Source organism: Lolium rigidum, chromosome 7, assembly GCF_022539505.1.
Source record: "Lolium rigidum isolate FL_2022 chromosome 7, APGP_CSIRO_Lrig_0.1, whole genome shotgun sequence".
NCBI classification, from domain to species: Eukaryota; Viridiplantae; Streptophyta; class Magnoliopsida; order Poales; family Poaceae; genus Lolium; species Lolium rigidum.
In genome coordinates this window covers 216,587,385-216,597,053 of record NC_061514.1, presented here as the reverse complement: position 1 = coordinate 216,597,053, position 9,669 = coordinate 216,587,385, and the positions used below count along the sequence as shown (strand labels likewise).

Genomic DNA, 9,669 nt, shown 5'->3' with positions numbered 1-9,669 from the left:
TTGCTAGGGTTAGACAAGATTTGGCTTAGAATAGATTTTGAGCTTTGTCTCCCTTGGGTATCATCCCTCCGTAATCAAGGCCACCCTTGTTGTTGATTGGATTTGTGAGTGAGATTCTAGTGTGGTGCACTCTCTCTCCCTCACCGATCTCCGTCTCCAACACCGGTCTCTCACCTCGGAATTCTACCGCGGTCTCTTCCGTGGGTGATTCTATTCGGCGTGGTCCATCGAGCCACGAGGGTAAGCATCGGTTGTATCGGGTTGGTGTGCGTGCGTGTGTCCTCGTGTTCTTCGCGTTCGTCGTGTTCATCGTGTTCTTCGTTTCCCCTCTTTTCCCCTTTCGATTCCGGGTCAATTCGCAAGATTGGGCCACAATCTAGGTCTTAGACCACATCATATGGTATCAGCAGCCTTTGGTTTCCGCGAATTTGACCCCCCACCCACCCAATTTCATCTCTGAAAAATTTCCCAAAAAATTCCCAAAAAATAGCCCTAATTTGCCTTTTGATGGATCTGCGATTTTGTTGCGTTTTGAGTGGTTTTAGTCCATGGATTTGGTGTCTCTAGTGTTGATCTACTATTTCCCCCACTTTTTAGCCTCCAATTCCATCAATTTTCGAGTTTGGATCAATTTGGTTTGGATTTGGGGAAGAACAGGAGAGAGAAAGTGTGTGCGTGCACGTGAGGAAGAAGGAGCAGCTCACGAGCGGTACCTCCGGGTGGAGCCTCCACCCGTGCACGAGCGGTACCTCCCGGTGGAGGCTCCACCCTCCACTACCGCCCCTTCTCCCCCCCAAGGCCGGCCACCACCACCATCTCCACCCCACCACCGCCGACCACCACCTCTCCTCTCCGCAGCCGGCAAGCACCGCCACCCCCCTTAATCATCGGCAAACACCGCCACCCCCCTTAATCACCGGCAAACACCGCCACCCTCCCAAACCATCGGGAAACACCGCCGCGGCACCACCACCACCACCGCCGCCACCGCAAGCTCACCGATACCGCTATCGGCATACCACCGGCAAACACCGCCGCTGCCCCACCACCACCGCCGCCACCGCAAGCTCACCGATACCGCCATCGGCATACCACCGGCAAACATCACCGCTGCCCCACCACCACCACCGCCGCCGCTAGCTCACCGATATCACCACCGGCATACCACCGCCATCGACGCCAAGCTACTTTGACCCGACTTTTCTCCTAACTTGTGTTTGCTTGTTCCGGTTTGAGTGCCTTGTTTGTGAAACTAACCCGCAGCTCCGAAGCAAGCGAAGACATCCTCGGCACCCCGAACTTGCAACCGTACTCTTGACACCACCGCCATCATCGCAAGTTGTGTGTTCCGACACCGCCTAACATTTTCATCTAGGTATAACTTGCTCCCCACCTTGTAACCCCTCTTCTTTTGCGATCTATCCTATCGAGCATTGCTTATTGAGTGTTGCGAGACATTGCACGTGGCCCCGATTGTGAGGTGTGTGTGTAGTGTGGAGTCAAGCTTCTAAGCAAAACTCGTGTGCCAAGATAGCAAAAGCGAGCTAACGCTAACATAGAGCGTGAAAAAAAAAGCACAAAAAGAGTGCAAGTGACATCATACATACAAAAGTGTACAAAGTGCCACCATAGATACAAAAGAGTGCAAGTGCCACCAAATACAAAAGAGAAAAAGCTTTTAAGCAAAAGAGAGAAAAGAGAAGAGAGGCTACGTGTGAATCTTGTTGTCTCTTCATTTGCAACCAAAGCTTTGATCTCTTCTTGTGTTAGTGTGACACCGAGCACCCTTACATACATTTTTCCGCTCACTTTTTGGTTGCACTAACCCCATTCATCTCGTGTGTGAGTTCCACATCTTTTCCGTGTTTATAGTGATCATCGCTTTGACATTTGATATTTTTGGACTTCACCCACTCTTGACAATACACTTGATTTCGGATTTCGTCTTTTGGCTTTCCACCATACTCACCTAACACCATATTTGCTAGCTTTTGCATGTGTTTTTGTGTGAGTTCCCGATACAATTGATTTTGACCTCGGCTTGTTGGATCACCCCGATCTTATCATACCACGGTAAGGTTGCGAGGTAGTGTTCTTCCACTAACACCCACCATATACATACCATCGTGCTAACATGGATAGCGAAGATGAGGATACGGAGGAGTACATGGAGCACTTCGAGGAGGATTCTTCTTCAAGCACCGCGGATGTGGAGGAACATGTGGAGCTCTACTCCGACTATGGCTCCGCGAGCATCGCCAACATGACCGACATCGAGGAGCTCTACACCGACTAGGGCTCCGCGAGCATCGCCAACATGGACGACATGGTGGAGCACCACCTTGAGGACGACATCGACGAGCTCTACATCGACAATGGCTCATCAAGCATGGACGACATGGTGGAGCAACACCACGCCTACGACATCGACACCATGGCGGAGCCTCACCTCGACTCCACCTTGAACAACGCCGATGCTCCCACATACCCCTACTTGGCCAATGGAGCTACATATGAAGATGGAGGACCTCCACGATGGCACCATCATATGGATCGTCAAGAGCGTCCCCATCATGAGCGTCATCGACACACTTCTCCGAGCTCCACAAGGCGCCACCATGAGAGTGCTTATGCACAAGATCGTCGACCTCAAGTACATCATATGGAGCATCAAGAGCGTCCCCAACATGATCGTCATCGACACTCTTCTCCAAGCTCCACAAGGCGCCACAAGCAACATGCCAAGTCGCATGAGCCATCATCTAGGCGTGTCGAGGATCGTCATCGACACACACCATCTCATGATAGTCGTCGACCACTCCCACCTCATGGTCTACATCGACATACGTCACCACATGAGCTTCGCCACCACAAGCCACTTCATGATCGCCATCGACCAACGTCTTCCACGAGTCTTCGACGACACCACTCAAGCCATGGTGATGATGCACGAAGACGAGAGCCTCGACATGAAGGCGAGAAACACCATGATAGGGTGCCTACCACTCCAAGGATGGCAAGTGCACATCGAGCATACCTTCCTCATAAGGCGACTTCCACCTCTTGCGCCACCACCACAATGGCCCCTAGCTCGTCACATGCCTATGGACTCCGATGCTACAAGTGCAAGCAACAAGGCCACCGCCCACGGGAATGTCCCAATCTCCTATGTGAGGTATGCAAGGCCAAGGGTCATGAGGCATGGCAATGCACAAAGCCAAGCGCCAAGACGCTATACTTCGACGAGCTACAAGCCCAAGCCACCAAGAAGCCTACGGCACCCAAACTTCAAGATGAAGACCTCCAAGGCCATCGCAAGGATAATGTGGATCCGAGCCTAGCTCTCCACAACACTACGGCGCCACCGATAGAGGACGACTTGGGAGGCGATGGAGTTGAGATGGTTGAGCATGGGAATCTCCCTTCAACCAAGGAGGCGCATGGAGATGAGGAAGTCGAGCCTACTCCTATATGCTTGATTGATGAGTTGGTACCAATCCCATGTGAGCATGAGAGCCACTTAGCCCACTTGAGTGAGAGTGATAGTGAGTTGAGTGACTTCCACCCCATATGTGAGTTTGAGTGTTTCCGTTTGGAGGACATGAGTGATACACCAAGCGAGTTGAGAGAGGTAGATGATAGGTCCTTGGAGGACATCGCATTTGCTAACACATTAACCTCTCCCTCTATGGTGTCTTCTTATGTTGCACTAGGTTCCACGGAGGATGAGTTCCCGCTCATGGAGACGATGTACATGGTGCATGAAGATGATGATATCTCACCATGCTTGCTCCAAGATGGACATGTCGACCACATGGATCCTCCTACTTCCACAACACCTACTTCAAATGAGTCGGCCTACAAAGGTAACAACATAGGTGTTGATGATGCCATGATCCCACTAGTGGACATGATGACTTATGAGTGCATGCATGATCTTGATGACACATTTGCTACGTCACATGCTACTTTCATTTTCCCATGTGATGCTTTGCTTGATAACATTGTTGATCATGTGGAATCCCTTGCTTGTGACAATATGTTCATGCCATGCTATGAGAGTTTCACTTTTTCCTCACTTGCTTACAATGATAATGATTATGATAATACTTGTGTTGTGCCACCCTTGATGAACACTTGCTCTTTACATAGGGTTGTCGACAACAATGATAACATGTTGAACATGCTTTGCCCAAAATGTTTACACCATTCCATGATCCTTGCATCCAAGATTGTGAACAATTGCTCTTTATTATGCTTGGTATGCAAAAATGCTTATTTCATTGCCCATGAGATGGCCCCCATAGCCTTCTCTATTTTTGATGATCATGAGTTACCACATGCCATGAATACACCTTCTTGCCATATGCACCATCGCCATGCTTTTCATACTATATTGCTTGACATTAATGGTGATGTGCACAAGACATGGAACATCATGATGGATGATGTATTCATCTACCATGCACACACACTTTTTGTTTTCTCTTTTGTGTGTATAGGTACCCGAATGACAACTTCCACCGCTACGGAGCATGAGCTCACGAAACGCGCAATTGAGAGCTACCCCAACACGGACGAGATACATGATCCAACCCATGGGATTCACACCAAAGGGTATGTTCCCAAACGCCTTCGCTTTCGTGTGTTTCCGGCTTGTCTTGTCGAGCTTCCGGTTTGGTCCAATGCCTCGTCACCTCTTTTGTTTCTTTTACAACATATCTTGACACATCTTGTTGGCACAATGATTGTTGTATGTCTTGATGTTATCATCATACACTCCGAGAATCTCAAGGACCATGTCATACATGTGAGAGACACCTTATGCATCTTGTGCCACATGTCACTCATAAAGTTGCTCTTCTTTGGATTTCTCAATTCATCTTTGGCAATTGAAATGGATGCTTTGACACTTGAGGATACCCATACTTGGCTCACGCCAACCATACTTTCCCAAGCTAGAAGTTTCCATCTCTTTGCCATTGCACATAACAATTTTGCCCAAAATTTTGCCGCCGATACTTGCCTTTTGATTGTTCCATTTGTGTGGGACAATCCTACACATCACATTTTTGACACTTTACAAACCAAACTTTTACATGCACAAACTTTTGCCCCACCAAATTTTGGATACATCGACACTCTTTTGGTTCCCATTTTTGCCAAATGCCTCTTGGAGAAACGACTTGATGCTTCGTATTTGATTGAGAGCCTCTTGTTCGCCGATCACCAAATTGGCATCCACAAGCTTTCGGTTCGCAAGTTGTTTTTCCCCAAGTTCTTCTTCGACCGCTTCATCGACAAACAAACTCCCAAGTACTTGGTGAGCAAGACGTTTACCATCTCGGACCTCTCGCCACAACATGGAGATGAGGGAGGAACAAGAGTCGAGGACGACTCTTCCCCAAGGGGGGGGGGAGATGATGCGGGGTGGCTTTCGGACACCTCCACCTCAAGACCGTCAAGTGCAGCCCCGCCTAACGACGACGCTACACCATGGCCACGGAATCCCCCAAGTGGACCGACAACCCGAACCTACGCGATACATGACAAGGTGAACCCTTTCCTTTCGACACTCGACGTCGACAATACATTGGATGGTATACTACCTCATGGATATGCGTTATGTGTCATTAGGTACGAAGGTCGACAAGGAAGGGAAGAGGAGTCCATTATGCGTAGGGAGAAGAAGGAAGGAAGAAGAAAGAAGAAGAGGAGAAGAAGAAAGAAGAAGAGAAGAGGAAGGAGTGGAGGCTGGAGCCTCCAGGGCCACCATGGCCGGAGCCTCCAGGCTGCCAGGCCGGCCACCTACCAGGCCGGAGCCTCCAGGGCCTCCCTGGCCGGTACCACCTCAAGGAGATGGCCACGCGCGGGAGTGGGCTAGGCCCGGTACTACCGGCCACCTCTGGCCGGTACTACCGGCCGGCCAAGCGCCCCTCCAGGCAGGCCACGTCGACCCCGCGGGAAGAAATGGCCAGACCGGTACCTCCGGCCATGGTACCGGCCGAGGTACCGCTCGGCCGCCCAGCTTCACAGTATACTTCGCTATGTTTTGTTGCATTTTCCGGTACCACCACCGGAGGTACCGCCCGGGGTACCGCCCGCGCGCGAAGGACTTCAATCTGAGCCGTTCATCTACATATGAACGTCTACGCTTTCATCCCTTGTAATACCTAAAGTACCCCTGCCTAAATCTGAGCTATATGTATCCCCGTACTCCCCATTTGCTAGGGTTAGACAAGATTTGGCTTAGAATAGATTTTGAGCTTTGTCTCCCTTGGGTATCATCCCTCTGTAATCAAGGCCACCCTTGTTGTTGATTGGATTTGTGAGTGAGATTCTAGTGTGGTGCACTCTCTCTCCCTCACCGATCTCCGTCTCCAACACCGGTCTCTCACCTCGGAATTCTACCGCGGTCTCTTCCGTGGGTGATTCTATTCGGCGTGGTCCATCGAGCCACGAGGGTAAGCATCGGTTGTATCGGGTTGGTGTGCGTGCGTGTGTCCTCGTGTTCTTCGCGTTCGTCGTGTTCATCGTGTTCTTCGTTTCCCCTCTTTTCCCCTTTCGATTCCGGGTCAATTCGCAAGATTGGGCCACAATCTAGGTCTTAGACCACATCAGAGCATCTCCACTGGCAGTCCCCCAAATAGGCGCCGGTACCTTTGTTTGGAGGGCGCTGGCACAACATCCTCTATTTGGGGATGCTGCTCCCACACCGGCGCCCCATACGCTAGCACCGATAGATTTTAAAATTTAAAATGATATTTAAAAACTTAAATTCATACGAAATTTATACAAAAGTAGCTCGAATTTAAACATAACTAAAACTTAAACTTAATTCTGATCTACTGGCCGTCGAGTGGTCGTCGTTCTTCGCCATTGCCGCCTGCATCCGTGTCCGCTTCTCCTCCCTTACGTCGCGCATCTGGTGGTGGAGCATGGCGGCCGGTGTCGCAGCGGCTTGCCGGCGGCGCTGTCTCCGCGCTTCCAGCCTTTCCCCAGAAGTTTCGATCTCGGCGTGCCTCGCCTGCTGGCGAGCGAACGCCTCGTAGTAGCGATGAGCGTTGAGCTCTGGGAGCTTCTGTCTCCATGAGAGAGATGCTCTAAAATCGCTATCGGGACCATCGGTGGAGATGCTCTAAAACCTAATTGTACGCGACCGCTGACCTATTTTTACCAAAAATTGCCCCCGCGATACCTCATCGGGACGTGTAGGCGCGATGGTGGCGGACGGCAAGCTCTAGTTGTCACCGAGAATGACACGCTCGATCTTGACGCGGCGGACGGTGGCCTCCTTCTGGGCGGCCTCGAAGGCGAGTACCTAGCGGAAGCCACCCTGGAACCGCTACGCGGGCGCCACCTCCTCATCCGAGGTCGCCTCGTCCTCCGATGGTAAAAGGGAGAGCGTCGGTGACGACCGGATGAGGACGGCGACATGAGGACCCATTGGTCTGGCATCATGCGCTGCGCTTCCGCGTGGCCTCGGAGCGCACCCATTTCGCGCTGCTGAAGACTAGCAGCTCGCGACGCCCTTGGCGGCACGAGGCCCCATTTGGTCTAACATCGTGCGTTGCGCTTCCGTGTGGCCTCGGAGCGCACCCATTTCGCGTTGCTATAGACTGGCAGCTCAAGACGCGACAGGGCGGTTCCGCCCACAATACGGCGACCCCCATGCCGGAACTCCCGCTGCGAGGCATCTAGGGGCCAGGGTGGGTGCGGTGGTGTGGCAGATGCAGCGGAATTTGTCGCCGGAGTGTGGGCGCGGCTGCAGCAGAGAGGAAGTAGGGTGTCAACCTGTACTCGCCGTTTCAACCCGTAAATTCGATGATTTTACAGACCCCGGTTAAATGTTTACAGGCCGTGCCGTGTATATGGTATTTGATCAGGGGCTTAAACCAAATGAAACTGTAAAGCTACCGGGAAAAAAAAATACGAGTTTGACCCGTTTTATAGGATCTGCTAGTGTTGCTTCTACCTCAGCGAGAAGCACACACGCAAGAGACCAATCAAGACTGGTGTCTCGCTGCGGCTGTTAAGCGAGAAGCAAGCAGCCAATAGGAAAATTAAGTCTGGCGCTCTCTCGCTGAGCTGTTTGGTTTGAAGGAGTAAACTGCGGCAGCTGCCGAGTGCAGGCGGCGTATAGTGTGCGGGCAGCCGCTGGCGCCGCTGGCGTTGGTGGCTCCGCCGTATACGCCACGTAACTTTGGCGGATGTTCGAATAGGCCGTTTGATCGATTTTTCGCGGGCGGCGTATGTGGTCCCATTAGATGCCGCTGCCACTTACATCCTGAATTTTGTAGTTGCGGCGATTACGGCTGACGCGGGCCGGTCCACGGACATGTCCACCTGCACCCTGACCCGGGATGAAGTCCAACCAAAGGGGATCGACGAATCTCACGTCCGATTCAGAAAGTGTGTTTTGGGGGGGTTGCCTGCGGGCTGGGCAAGGGCTGCAAGGCCCATTTCGGTTTAGAGCAACCGTAGCCTCATCCAGCCATCCGCATAATAACCGTCATTTTAGGTTCTAGAGGAGAAAAACAAATTCTGGTTGAGACACCCATGGAGTTTCCATCCGGATTTTTTTCCAGTGTATCCAGTTTCGCGTCACGCAAACCCCAATTAGGTAATTACCCAGTTTCGTGAGGCCTTCTGAGAGTGAACCCCATCCCGACTCCCGTATTGACGCGAAGGAAATTTCAGCCCATACGAGCGTCAGAATCAAGCCAAAATTCGCCAGAATTCGGAGCAATCGGTTGGCGGGGCCGGCGAGGCGGCTGCTGGGAGCGGGCAGATGCTTGTCGGCAGGGGCGCCCGGGGCTGCTAGGGCGTGAGGCCGGTGGGGGCGGCTGCTCGGGACGTGCACACGCGGCGTGCGAGCGGCAGCTGCTGGGTGGCGGGTCAGGCAGGGGTTGCCTCGGGGCTAGGCCTCGGTTTGGAAATCACTTGCTTCTACCAAGGCCCGGTTCAGTTCGGTTTAGAGAAACTCTAGCAGACACCATCCAGTCATGATGAGGTCTAAGACCTAGGTTGTGGGTCGATCTCGCGATTGACCCGAAAACAAGAGGGGAAAAGAGGGAGGGGATGAAGAACGCGAAGAACACGAAGAACGAACACACGCACACCAACCCGATACAATCGAATCTTACTCTTGTGGATCGATGGACCACGCCAATAGAATCAACCGGAAGAGACGCGAGGCAGAATTCCGGGTGAGAGATCGGGGTTGGAGACGGAGACCGGTGAGGGAGAGAGAGTGGAGCACACTTGAATCTCACTCACAAGTAGCCAAATCCTCAACAAGAGTAGCCTTGATACAAAGGGAGTTCTAACCCAGGGAGACAAAGCTAAAAAGTAGTTTTTAAGCCAAGATTATGTCTGAAAGTAAAAGGGGGCGTCCAAGGTACTTATATAGGTTTACAGGGCGACTCGGGCCGAAGAGGTACAAGTGAAACCGGTTCGGGCAGATCTGGTCGAGTCAAACCGTGAAATCCGGTCACGGGGCCGGTCCAACCGGACCTGGGGCCGGCGCGTCCGGTCCAGACCGGGTCCTGGGCCGGACGGTGACCGGAAGGGGTTCCAGCGTCTCAGTACTGCGCCCGGTTGGCACCGGCTTGGGATCCGGTCTGGACCGGTTGGCCGGTTGGGTATCCGATCGGCCGGACTAAGGAC

At 52.2% G+C, this 9,669-nt stretch overlaps 1 protein-coding gene across 2 annotated transcripts in view; it reads right to left on the bottom strand.

Moving 5' to 3' along the window:
• LOC124675236 overlaps nucleotides 1–8,436 on the bottom strand; it is a 20,819-nt gene extending 12,383 nt beyond the window's left edge. For both annotated transcript variants that reach the window (XM_047211302.1, XM_047211303.1), the window contains exon 1: nucleotides 8,359–8,436. The gene's annotated coding sequence lies outside the window, so the exon portion shown is untranslated. The remainder of the gene's footprint in view (nucleotides 1–8,358) is intronic.
• Nucleotides 8,437–9,669: the final 1,233 nt, after the last annotated feature.